Source organism: Rhipicephalus sanguineus, chromosome 7, assembly GCF_013339695.2.
Source record: "Rhipicephalus sanguineus isolate Rsan-2018 chromosome 7, BIME_Rsan_1.4, whole genome shotgun sequence".
Lineage (NCBI taxonomy): Eukaryota > Metazoa > Arthropoda > Arachnida > Ixodida > Ixodidae > Rhipicephalus > Rhipicephalus sanguineus.
In genome coordinates, this window is record NC_051182.1 from 118,568,566 (window position 1) to 118,582,522 (window position 13,957).

General features: G+C 46.2%; 1 long non-coding RNA gene across 1 annotated transcript; it reads left to right on the forward strand.

Moving 5' to 3' along the window:
* Nucleotides 1-4,181: 4,181 nt before the first annotated feature.
* Nucleotides 4,182-5,242, forward strand: LOC125759211 (uncharacterized). The gene is made up of 3 exons (XR_007416744.1): nucleotides 4,182-4,277; nucleotides 4,871-4,988; nucleotides 5,083-5,242. It is a non-coding gene; the product is annotated as an uncharacterized LOC125759211 (long non-coding RNA).
* The last annotated feature ends 8,715 nt before the right edge of the window (nucleotides 5,243-13,957 follow it).

Sequence of the window (13,957 nt, forward strand, 5' to 3'; positions counted from 1 at the left end):
CACATCTCCTGCTGCGCTAACTTCCCACTACTGGAGCAAATTTAGGATGTCTTTTTGAACCTCTGCAGAATGAACATACCTGTGCAGCTGATCCCTTCATTTCTCTCGTTCGGGAACGTTGTGCCACTCTTCAATATATTCCATAAATGCCTCCGAGGGCTTCTCCTTGCACTTTTCAGCAGTGTTTGTTATGCACGGCTTGCACAGGGCTCTTTTTTTTTCATCCTATAATGGCGTATGCCTTCCTAACAATGTCGTACCGTAGAAGATGGCCTACGCTGGTAAGACTACACTGGTAGGACTGGCAATAGGTGGACGAAGTGATTGCGATCTATTTTCGGGGTTCATTCCAGTTTGGTAACAAAGGTGCGAATAAGCTTATCGACGCTTACTCAATGGATGCATATGATTCGAGGTAAGGGGAGATCCCCCGGCATGGAATTCGTGATTCTCAAGCCAGATATTTCTTCGAGCTAATATAATTTGCCTTTAAACATGAATACACATTTTTAATGGACTTCAGCTATTCCTGCACATTCCAACGCTGCTGGGGCAGTATCATGTAGCTATCGCACTATATAGTGCAGGAGTCTCAAATGCGCGGCCCGCGGACCTATCGCTAGCGGTCTGCGGCCCACACATGACTGTCTTCATCCCATTTTTTAACACGAAAGTGTTTTATGCCGGGGTCCACCAAGACTTCAGTGACGTATTTCCGTCACGGAAATGACGTCGAAAAAATATACACAATCAGATGGCAAAGAAAAAAAGGTACCGTCAACGGGCATCGAACCCACGACCGCTTGGTCCGCAACAACAGGTGCCGGGCACGCTATCCACTGCGCCACGGTCACAGACTCTGGAGGCTTTACGAACGCGCCTTTTATATCTACCACTCTCCCGGTCGGCTGGGTGGTGTTGACCTCTGGGAGTGGTAAGGTAAAGTAATTCGTCATTGCTGTGGCCTCCGCGACTAGCACCTGCAACGCGTTTACGCGTCTGTCCCATTCTGCGCGTTTTCAATAAAAGTGAATTTTTTCAATGCCTTAACACACCGCGAGGTGGCGACCTTTGCCCAAGTGTCGTAAAAGCGTTGGCCTCGCTCAGCATCACGCTAATACAAACCAAAAATAGCTCTGCGACGCGCGCCTGCCTCACCTGGCTGTAACATCGCGTTCCATGCTCACGCGCTCGCCCCGAGAAAATCGCGGCCGGGCTACCGGGGCGGCACGACGCTTTGCGTTTCCCTCTAGTCCGGCCGTGGTGTTCAACCACATTTTAACATGACGCGGGATGGCGACTAAGTTCTGCGTCCAATATGCGACGCTATTCTGGCTATCACACCTCGTTCTCTGATTACGCCTTCACCGTTAACTACTACAGCTACCACAAGGGTTTGTTTAATCGTTTAACATGGACGTTAGTCGTCGGGATGGAGACGTACCACGAATCATGAAAGCGGGTGCATACACTTTAAACGGCGCCATTAGCTGCGAGACATCAATATACATTGTGCAAACTCTCTTATATCAATGTACAGTAAGCATTCAGTTACTTCTGTAAGGGCACGCTTTACTTTCGTGTTATTCCGATTCCTATGACGGAGGGATCAACCGTGTTTTTTTTATAATTACGTTCTTGAGCTACACAGGCATGACAGGTGTAAAGCATTTCTTTTCGTGGGCACCGCCTGCAGCCACCGTGTGTTTATACTTAACCGTGAAACAAAACTCTATATTGCAGAATTGGCGTCCGGATTTTAGTCATTTTGGAGATAGGTATCGATATGCTGGTGGAAATTTGCCGCCAAATACCCTTCAGAAATGACCCATATATGAAATATTAAAAAGGTATTTAAAATGGCAACGTTAGCCGACATCTGGTACAACCCATGCCTCTCCCCCTTCCCCGCCTACCTTCGTCACTGTCCTGGCCCTTGCGGAAGTAAATTTTCGTGAATGCGGCCCGTTAGCTGAGGCGATGTTTGAGACCACTGATATAGCGGAACAAGACGAACGTCGTATGTTAACAATGTGAGCACACAAAGCAGGCTGTGTATGTACATCTCGCATCACGTGACCTTTGGGAGCCTAGACGGAGCCACGTAAAAAGAATGTCTTTATAGGGATTTTATGAAATGAGACTCCGCGCAGTCTTTTCGTTTTAGTGGAGGGCTGGAACTTTCAAGAACGCTTCCCCGCCTTGGAGCTCCGTGATCGCACTTGCGATGATAAGTTATAGGTATACATTTATTATATTACATTCGTTACCGTGATTACAGAAGAACATTTGGGATATAAAACAATAACAAACGCAAATAAAGCACGGAATAGCGACATCTTACTTATATAGGCGCCTGATCTATTTTCTTTTAGCTCAAACGTTCCAGATAAATCAAGTAGCCCCATATGCAAGAAGCAAAAGAAGATCAGTACTTGTCGCTCATAAAACTTCTCCAAATAGCTTGCCCCACATAAAAAATATCGTTTTATCGAGATAAAATGTGAAACGTATATGTACGCGCAACGTATGAGGAACACACTTGAAGGGGCACTATAAAGAAAAAAACAATTATTCTGTTATCAGTAAATTACTCTTAAAATTCCATAATGACCACGCATGCTGCGACAAGTTTTTTGGTAAGCAAGAAAACGTGCAAAAAGAAAATGCGGGTGCTGATGCCACCTTGAAAATCGCGCGACAAACACCGTGATGTCATACATTCTGACGGCGTCTACTGCAATCTACGTAGTTCGTAATCGGTAAAAATTAAGTAAATTGACCTCTCAGAGGGCCATAGACTTAACATAGCAAGTTTCAAGAAGTTTCTTTGACCCAATGTACGCACAATACGACACATACAGTTTGAAATCCGTGACGTCACGCATTGGCGCGAAGTTTAAAAAATGGAAATTTGCCTTTGATTTTCTCCGTATGATGGTGAAATTTATTACATTCGAGTTCTCAGAGTACACTTTTTAACCGGTTCATTGTATCACTTTAATGTCTATTTAGGAACTGGGCAAAGTCCAAGCCCGGCCCGACCCGAGCCCGCCATCTCAAACCCGGGCCCGGCCCTAAACCCGGAGCTTCAGACCCGAGCCCGGCCTGGGCCCGCCGTGAAAACTACTTTACCCGGCCCGGCCCGGCCCGTGGGCCGGGCCGGGCTCGGGTTTTCGGGTAGGCCCGAGCCCGTGCAGTGATCTAGCTCAGATACCATACCTATTCAAAAGATTTCTTGCCCTTTTTTGTGCTGTACTTTTTTTGGCTTGAGTTTTTTTTATTTTTTATGCACAACCCCACTCGGGGGTGAATGGGGTGTTCTCCGGAAAAGTTTCTAAAAAAGCACACGAATTAGAGTAATTTATACTTTACTATCGGAGAGCTATATTCAGCTATCCCGGTGATCAAGTATACTGTCTTCGGTCAACAGACGTGTTTAGAACAATGTTACTAACAGCGCAAAAAAAAAAGACGAAGGACCAGGAAGAAACACAGACAAGCGCTGTCTGTGTTTCTTCCTGGTCCTTCGTCCTTTTTTTGCGCTGTTAGTAAAATTATGGATCACCAACTTGCCCAACGAATCGCTCTCTTAAGTTTAGAACAAGCTGTGAAACATTAAAGTACTCTCTACTCTAGTACGGGGGGGCGGCACCAGGCCCCGGAAAGTCTCAAGTTCCAGTGATCGCCGCAGAGGGCGAAAAAATCAACCGCGGCGAGTTCCATCGATATGCGCGGAGAGTGGAGCTACTAACTCCTCTTTTAGCGGTCGGATAAGTTAGTTCGCATTTTCCGTGTTAGGGGCGCTCAACGCAGCCAAAAATTTTATTTCAGAATGTATCAGAAGATTGTTAAAATCTTAGTTACCGTGTCATTTTGCATACAGCTAGTAGGGACCAGTTTTTGTGTTACTTCTAGAGTTAATACAAGAGCTTGATTGTTTGAGGACAAGTATTGAGATTACATTGACGCTCTAAAAGCAGCAGCCCATTGGCATCGATTGCGCTTCGGTCGGTTATTTCATTCAAATTGTACCGCGGTCGTTTTCTTTGATCGGCGTTACGCAGCTCCGTTTTAAATCAGTTTTGATATAGCAATGCGAGTTTGTGCGCCAAATTTTACATGCCGCTGCCACAAAGCGAACGTGTCTAAAGCCTGTGAATCACGTCAGCTGCGGCGCTTCACCGGCTGCCAGCGTGAAAATTCAATGCCAGCAAGGAGCTTGGAGACTACCTACGAAAACGGAATAACCATGCACCATGTGGGTGTGCGCACCGGTGAGTGAAAATGCACTGCTTTGCATTTGAACATAGCTTTTTTTTTGCATACGCTACGGTTTTTGTCATTTCAAAAGGTTTTACGACTCGTCCAGCTGATCGGATGCACCGCTTGTGGATTACAATGACATTTTCTAAGATTATTTACTTCGTTCTCACTTTTGCAAAAAATATCTTTACTGCTAAACTTTGTAACACAGATCACAGCATAAGTTTTACCTATTTCTGCACAAATTAGTCTTCTGAGATAAATGCTCATAAGTCCAATGCATGGTAGAGCCAAGTGAACTTATAGTATGTATATGCATTTATACATTTTCGTAAGTTTACAATCATACATATCACATTTGCACATACCATGTAGTTTATAGAGTTGGGAAATTAACTAACTTAGTATCCTCTAATTGAGACTTGGTCAGACACGGTCCACTGAAGGTCACCACTAAAACAAATTCACAACAAAGCAATGTTATGTGCACACTATTTTTCTCATGCAGTGCTCTCATATACATTCTTCTCAGACATGAATCACAAGTCCACTCACGCTTCTACCACAGTAATCATTATTTTTTCCTCTTCCAACCCAACCACAGCCTCCAAGAAACTGCTCATATCAGCACCCGCTCGGATGCTTTATCTCTGAACCTACCTCAAGTCAGCAGAGGATGTTCCACTACAGAAAGTAAATTCGTCGTCCCAAATCCTCACAAGGTATGGTTGTGGACACTTTACCTATTGAACCAATTTTTTTTCTTTCATCATTTCTTTCTTGCTTTTTCTCATGGCTCAATTTTTTTCTTCTCAGGAAACTGGACAAAAGAGAGATCATTGGTTTCCAAGCTACCCACACCAAGTCGTAAGAAGCTCAAGAGTCGCCTATCCACCACCAAAGTTTACCAGGCGGACAAATGCAAGCCTTATACTGAAAAGCAGTGATAGTGTACGGCATGTTGAAGCAGTACGAAATTGGGTCCACAAATCATTGCTTCTTGCTTCATGAATTACTCAGTTTAGAGGAAATGTGCTGGCTTCAAATTTCTTGGATAGTGCATGTGATGGGGTGCACATACTGTACTTTAATCTACGTGTGAAACTTTGCATAGAGTATCACATGTAACTTGGTAGCGAGTGGGCCAGTAGTAGTGTACATTTAGCAGCACTTGTTCTTCCCAGTGAATATAGTTTGCTGCAATTGTGGAGGCTGTTGGAAAGCAATGGCAGGGAAAGCTACAGTAGTGCTGAAACAAAGAGTTATGTACGTGCACCGATTGCTTGTAGGGAGGGACATTATGAAGGTTCTAAAATAGAAAACTGTGTGCAAACACTCGTGCCTTCATTAAACAAGGCATTTCGTGTAGTGGTCACCTGGAGAATAGTTTCCGGGTCGCTACTCTGGAATAAATAACGTTTGATGATGGGAGTAGGAGAATAGAAGAATGTGCATAAGGACATTTTGGGCAGTGTTCTATGAAACAGGCTGTTGAATTTGTAAAGCATTTGAAAATTTAGTCTTTAGTTTTATTCAATGAACTTCGCCAATACATTAATGGGATGATATGTAAACAGACGCATCCAGAAAAGAGGGTACAGCACCGTTGCATTTGTGCAAGCAATTTGTTTTGTATGTGAAGTGGAACCACAGACAAGTAGCAAATAATATTTGTTCTAGATAACAGACCTGACACATGACACGGAGTTTTTAAAAGTATGTTTATTTTTAACAGAAAAATAAATGAGTGCACTCAATAGATACAATCAGAGTTCAATAGAGTTGGCCAGTGTTTGTGCATGTTGAAGATTTGAATGTGTAATAACTGCTATTTCTTTGATATTGGCGTGAGCTATATATCCAAAAAAGGCTAGTTTTGTGTTCATGCTTGTGATGCGCTGCAGGTAGACACGGACCAGAAAAAACGAGAACAGCACAAGGTGTTGCGCATCACCCTGTGTTGTTCTCGTTTTTTCTGGTCCGTGTCTACCTGCAGCGCATCACAAGCATGAAGACATGCCATCTAGCCCCTATTGCCGCCTTATTAGTTTTGTGTGACACCCGTGTTAAGAGTGAGGCAGACAGTTAGGAGGTAGTGAAGAACGAAAATGTAAATTCAGCTTCTGCAATCGTCCATCGTCTAAGCAGTGTCTTTCACGACTATGCACCATTGGCACCAGAAAAAATGGACTAATTTATTTTTCAGTGCGAAACATAGCAATTAAACAAAGAAGCTAATTATACACATTTGACAGAAATGATTACTCACTGCCCATTTTTCCAACATTGTTACTATTACTTCCAGCACTTCCTAGCTGTCTAGTATACTACTGTTCCAAATGTCTCTATTGTGCGCACACACATCATGTGCAGTCTATTGTCGGTGCTGTCCACTGGTACATCATTCTTTTTTATTTATAAATGAGTGCTTTCAGGAACACGCGCAGGCATCCGCTATCACATACGTCAGTTGATAAACAGTGGGCGAGCAAGGGTAGCTCACTTCTCGAAACTTGTCTTCCATGACAACCTTTACAGGAATGTTCACTTGCTGAAATGTTGGATTCAGGCTAAGGCTTTCCTTATTCGCCAACAGTTACTCAACTGAAGTGTTTGTCACTGCAACCTCTTTTGAAACATGAACCAAGTTTCCTTTTCAACGTGACACCGTAAATGGTGTTTTCCCAGAACACACGAGCTTAGCTGAACTGAAAGTTGAGCTAAATGGTCGGAATTCATCGTAAAAAGATCGGCGCGCAGGCACGAACACAAGGATATTGAGCACAATAACGAGAACACGTTATGTACAGGAATAGCTAGCACAACAGTGTGGTTTCACTTTTTTTTTTCAGCGCCGAGTGGGTCTCGCCAATGTGTTGTCAAAATAGTACGTCGGGCTGAGGCTAATCTTACTGGCACTGCATCTTTGCGAGCTTTGATGCTGTTTGTTTATTACCGCTCAAATCGTCAAACGCGCATGTGTAAGTGAGAAAGAGGACGGGCAGCACTGTACGCAAGTACTGTGCAAGGGTCACCCATCGTAAATAGTATCGTCTGACGCTTCGTTCTGCGTACTATAAGAGGTATGCTGAACGAGCCAAGAGACATAGAGTTGCTCAGTTTCAGCTGGCAATTTTATTAAGCAGATGGATATTTCTATTTCTTGTATGTATTGTTCAACTCTGTAACTGACAGTGCTGCTTGTTTACATGTATACTGCTACATTCACGATTGCCAATAAACAATGTAAGCTTACTTGCTTGGCGTGTTTTTTGCCAGTTGAGGCCTTTCGGTCACCTGGCGACGTAACGGAAATATTAGTAGTAACGATAGGCTGCCGCGCGCGCGAATACAACCCCCGGACAGGAGTGAATAAACGCCCAGAACCAGCGGGCGCGCACCGCGACCACCCGCACCCGCCAGCAATGCGGCAGCCATATTGCCTCAACGCAATGATGATGATAGTTTTCGCAGCGCCATCCCTTGGTCGGATACTTTAGTTCACAACGCCACCGCTACCCTTATTTCCGTTGCACTGTCAAAGGTACAGTTTCCCTTCTGTAAATGGTAGTATAAGCAAGGGGAGGTTACTCCGTATACCTCCCATAGGACGTCTTAATTCATGACGTCAGCGCTGGCAGCGCCAAACGTCCCTTCAGTTAATATCCTGGCGGCTGGGATTCAGCGACTCGAACGGCAGAATGGCGGCGCACACGGTATGCGTCGTCATGGCAACACTAACACCAGCCGCGCCTCCTCTCCTAGCTCCCTCGTGCGCGCCGGGTTTTTTTTCTTTTTGTTTTGTTTGCGTGCGCTGGCCCCCTCTCTCTTTCTTTTATGACCCCCTCGTCCGCGTGTGCGCCGTGCAGCGCGCCGGGCGCTTTTTTTTTTTTTTTTGCATCCGCTGCGCGTACTGCGCCGCGCGTTCGTTGCGCGTTTGAATGTGCGCAATTTGCAATCAGGCATTCTGCAAACACTGCAGTCGTGCAGCATGTGCCAGAACGCAAAAAATGAATTGCACTGACAACACAAAATATCTTTGGTCTCGTTTTATTGTCCTCGTTTCCGAAAATCAACATTTTCATCAAATGTGGTGCGATATAGGCTCAGGAGGTTAACAGCAGTTATCAACAGGAGATTAACATACACGTGTTCATGATCACTAAACAACACGAAAGTTCTCGGCAAAGTTAAGAACTTAAAGAACAGTGGAATAAAAAACAGAACATAACACTAGGGCACATATTCAAAAGCACGATTTTTATACTGAGAAAAGTGCGGAACAGCTTCTGATATATGCCAGAACAGCATCTGATATATGCGCACGATATTGCACAAAATTATCATAACTAACAAAATTGAACATTCCTGGAATGCAAAGACAATGAAAGCAGTTGAAATACCTAAAAAAGAATAATAATGTAAAGATCATTTTAAAGATGTCAAAATGACCCCACATATAACACAACTAATATTGGCCGCACTTTATTGACTACATTTCCAAACGTTGATTTTCATATAACTAGTGATAATGAACGCGGAGAAAATGAACGGCTGATATCGGATGATTCATGGCATCTCTTCTTGAAGTGCGCCGATTCTGCAATTCTTCAGCTTTTCTCTGGGCGCACCGATCAGCTGTGTTGCGTTCCGAAATACACCCTGAAGAAAAGGGCAAGTTTCAATCAGATAAAGAGCGCCGTCGACTCGTGCAAAAAGTGAACTCGTTTGTTCGTCTCAGAGCAGCACAAGTTTTCATACATCTACCTAATGTCTCACAAACGTGGTTATGGACGATGGCGAGTAATTAACCGGAGACAAATGCAAAGCACACACTCAAACACGCGGTTCTGTGAGAGTAGTAAACCTGTAACTATAGTTACGTCGCATGGGCTTCATGTCCGCTGCTCGTTCGTATAACGATTTAAATGCAGCGTCGTGCCCTTTACAAATCAGTCATTTTTGAAAACATTAACTGAAGCCCCACTGCAAAGAACAGCTACTCGGTATGGACGTGAATTCAAATTGACACAATGAAAACCGCGACTCAAAGGGCACGCTCACCTGTCGTTCTTTTGGGGGCCGGCACATATATTCCGGGACTTGTTCTGGAAGTATTCGAGCAACAAAACACTATGCACGAACAGCGCGAGTCGTAAAACATCGCGTCGCACAAGCACACAGCGAGCGAGCACCATTAAACGGACGAGCGACGACGGTTAACACATGCCTTACCAACGCCAGACACGAAACTTTCTAACGGATTTCAAAGTCGGCGGCGCCAGCAAGGCGGCGGAAAGCGCGCCTCCCGCAGGAAAGGGAGTTGATCCCACCAGAGAGGGGGTTGAAGAGAGTTGGAAGGAAAGAGACGGAACGCAGATTTTAACTCTGATCCCAGTCGATAGATGGCGCCTCAATTTGCCATACCGGTCACGTGGGTTTCTTTCACTAGCCTGGTATAAGTATTCTGTGGCGGCACGCTATCCCCATTGCAAACGGTACGTGGAGGTAAGGACTTGGGCTTAAAGAATGCTGCAGAGCCTGTGCATGGAGCCGATTGTAAGAGAAACCGCAAAGAGATGCTATAGAAAAAATCCTGCGTGCCGGTTCAGGTTATGTTGGTGGTTTTGTCATGTATATCTCAGTATTACTTGGGCCAAACATAAGATAGACATGTAAAGCGAAAATACTCCGAGCTCGCTTCGTATCCTTTACACCAACATATATCATCTTAAGATAAAGAAGTCACAGTTTCGCCCCAGGGGCGAAGCAATCAATGCGATAGAAACGAATTGGAATGTCACACGAAGAACGGCAAGCAGTTCGAAACTTGATGCCAGCTGCTCAAGCACAAAGGACGCACGAAAAGTACACAGGGTGAGTGCGAACCATCGAGGAAAGAAAATATGGGGAGGGGAATATGGCCTCGAGGCCCACTACTGGAAACGCCGGCGCCACCGTCGGCGTGACGTGCTTGGCAGGATCACGTGGCCTCAGCGGCCGCGTCGGCTGCTTGTGGAGCACTGCCGCGTGCTTTGAAAACGAGTTTCAAGTCCCACATGCGCTGCGGTCTGTTCAAATTCGGAAGTTTTCTGTCATTTTCTACTTAATTGAAACCATTGTAATAGAGTGGCTGCCTCCGAAGGCGACAAACATGGGGCTCTACCGCTCGGTGCCGCAGTGCCGCGCTTTCGCAACGGAGCCCAGTATCAGCCTGCAGCGGTAACTGCGGGACAAGAAACTGCGTGAAGCATGGGTTGTAAAGCTAAGAACCGGCAAGTAGCCATATCGGCTACGAGTCTTGTGTGCAACAAGCACTTCCGCGACGAAGACTTTCGTTACTGCGTCGGGCCTGCGATGTTCGGTGAGTAGCAGACAGCGCGCAATGAGACGATGGCTCGCGCGCGCTTCCCGCCGGCAAATGATGCTTATCTGCCACAGGATGGAAAAGGCGCTACCATTTACTATGTGCGATACCACCTCAGAACCCTCCCGTGCGACCTCTTGACCGTCGGCCCCGCGCTCAGTGTCCACAAAATCGGTTGCAGATGCGCAAGTCATTGCTTGGATACGTTGAATTAAAAAACGCACAGGGTCCCTTATGCATTCGCCAAAGATTACTGGAAGACGAAAGCCAACTTCTTCTTGTCAGTAGTTGTACTGATTCTCCCGCGCCCCCTCCAAAAGCGTTCTGCACCTAACGCGGTTTTGCACGGCCTCCGTGACCGACCACGGAGGCAATGCAAAGCGACCATGTCGTGTGAATACGTCATGTGACATAACGTTATGTCACCTCATGGTGATGTCATACTGAAGTTACAAATTTAGGAGATCTGTGACGTCATGATGACGTCATCACGTAACGATTATTTTTTGCGTCACTCGTCTTGACGCCGCCGACGGTCCATCTTCCGTCCTGTTTGAAGAGGCATCGAAGGCTTTCGCCTTCATAAGCTACGCGACGTTTGCTGGGGGACTAGCGAGAGTCAAACGCTGCGGCTGTGTGCTGCATTTATGTTGGCAATAACATTTTTTCAGTCGAGCTTGCGTTCCCCTGACGCAAACACAATGTGCTAAAAAGCCCAAATTTATTTGTGCCACTCTCAAACTCACGTTGGGCCTCTCCAACCCCATGTATTTTCTTGGAGCCTCAATTATTTACGTGGGAAAGATGCCACCCCGTTGGCGTTAGACACGACACTGCTGCCAAAATTGCTGGGGTACTCGCCAAATATTCACTATTCAGTCTTGCGGCTGCTGGTTGCTGCAATAACTTCTATATTATTCACCGCTATTTCAAGTTCATGTGGGTCCTAGTTCACAGCCGACGTTTGCAGAACAAGTCCGGCAAACGTTACTGTATTTTCTTTCTTTTCCTAGGCGTCGCATGCTACTACATGCTCGGTCTCGTAGACTGCTTCTCCTTCCACCAGCAATCTCGAAGTGGTCTGTGAATTTGTTGATGACAGAGAGCGGCAAGTTCACTGGAATGCAAAGGGATCGATAATTAAGAAGCATTAAAAAAAGGCGTCGCATTTGCTCACGTTTCGTGTGAGCACCAAACGAAACGAATGCACTGAATAAGGAAACAGAAGCAGCGGCATTTGCCCGCTGAGAACACCGATCAGTAGGCAGTGCGAGACAACTTGTCAAATGACATTGAAACGTACACGAATTCAGACCGAAAAAAAAAAAAACACTGAATCGTCTGGACGGCACATCACAAAGTGGCCATGCGCACCGAAGCCGTAGTTGCAACGAAATTGTTTTTGAACTGCTCTGATAGCGTCCGCGCAACAGTAGTTGCTTGTGTACTCACAAATTCTCATATTCTGCGGCCTAAAATTCCCAGCGCGGTGCCAAAACGCGCTCGTAGCAAAAGCGAAACCATCAGTACGAACATACATGTAGACGCTCATACGTGCAGATGCACCGTTAGTCGTCGCGACTTCTTTCTGTTGTGCTCCGTTTCTTTCTTTCTGTTATGCTCCGTTTGGTTATACAGGCAGTGTACTCTAACGAGATATTTCACATAGTTTGCACTCAGCGAGTGACTACCTTTCACGCAAGAGGCCGGTTCAGCTAGGGGTCTCCAACGCGGTGACCGCGTGAAGCGGGTGCTCGGTTTTCTGCAAAGAGACAACGATTGTAGACTATCTTGTGCTTTCAGTTCGTCGAAAATGATTATTTTGACAGTAAAGAACACAGTTAATTTCGAAAGTACTTACAGAAATGCCCTGGAGGGCTTCCGCGAGATGTTTTTGTAGAGCGCCGACAGCAAAACCTATGGGGAGCGCGCCGGCGGTATCCTACCTAGCACGCAATCGAGGCGCGTCCGATAGAGGGCGACTCCGTAACTCCTCGCGGCCAATATCAAGAAACTCGCTAGCAGACGCTGTCTGCGTCGGCGTTGTCTCTTGCGGGGGCGCGTTCTCGTTCCTTGCGAGCTGGTTCATCGCATGAAGAGCGTTTCCATAGTGAATGCGCGCCGTTCGCTCTCTCTCGCCACACGGCAAACGCTGAGGCGGTGGCGCCCTCTCTTGCGCTCAAGCAAATGGACCGTCCTAACAGCGACGACGATGTCGCGACAGCAGACGACGATGCACGATGCGCGCCGACACGCCGACACGCCTAGACCATAAACCGCTACGCCCCTAAAAATAGTAGGGAGCGAGCCTAGCATACGGAAGCCAACTTCCTCCGCAGCCGCTTGCTCCTCGCGTTTGTGTCGCATTTCCCATGATCCTCCTGTTTCATTTCCTTTTAACAGCAAAGCTGTTTAGGAAATCGTTCCTTGTCCGGCGAACTAAAAAGCTATCATCGTCATAAACGGGTACGTGCCACAGAACTTAGGTAAATCCCACTACTCAGCACTGGTCCAGTAAAAATGACGAAGGCAACAGTTAGCCCAAGAAATGGCTGCGAACCGACGGCGGCGAGCCGAAACCCCGAGTACGCTTATGTAAATTTACGAGTGCTTGTCGTGTCAACCGCAGCCAGTATTTAGATGCAAACCTACAATAAGTTGCACGGTTGCACGCATTTCTCGGAGCAAAAATATGTGAATTTGCCGCAAGCATGCGCTAAAGTCCATTTGGTGCTTCAATTCGACGCAAAATTGTTCATCCCCTTATACAAAAGCAGCGCGCTCGGCCCTCGTGGTTTCCATTTAGGTGGCCGTAGCAGACGACGTCGCCAGTCAGGACGTTGTCTAAGGCATTATGATGAGCGTAACATTTTTTCGGAGCAGTTATTTAGCATTTCGTACAATCAGCGACGAAGCCACCGCAGTATTTTACTGATTTCGTCGAAGTGAAGTGCCACAAGAATAATAAGAACGGTGACGCGAAAGCGGCTGCGGGCTGTGCGAGAGAGGGCTGGTGTAGCAATCCAACCTTACGCGTCACAGGGATGCCTCCGCATGGTGGCGCCAAGGCATGTCCTTGCGCCCACTATGTATGATGCACCTGTGTAAGCCAACAAACGAGCGAACAGCTAGAGAGATAGCAACACTACAAACGCTGTCTTCCTTACACTAATGGAAGCTAAGCTACGTGCTCTACACAGTGTTATTAGGCCCCTAACAAATATTAATTAGCTATTACACGCATGTTGCGTGTGTTCACTTAGAGTGAACCAATCTGTCCATCTCTGTATTTGCGATGCTCACCTAACACCAATAAATTAGTCT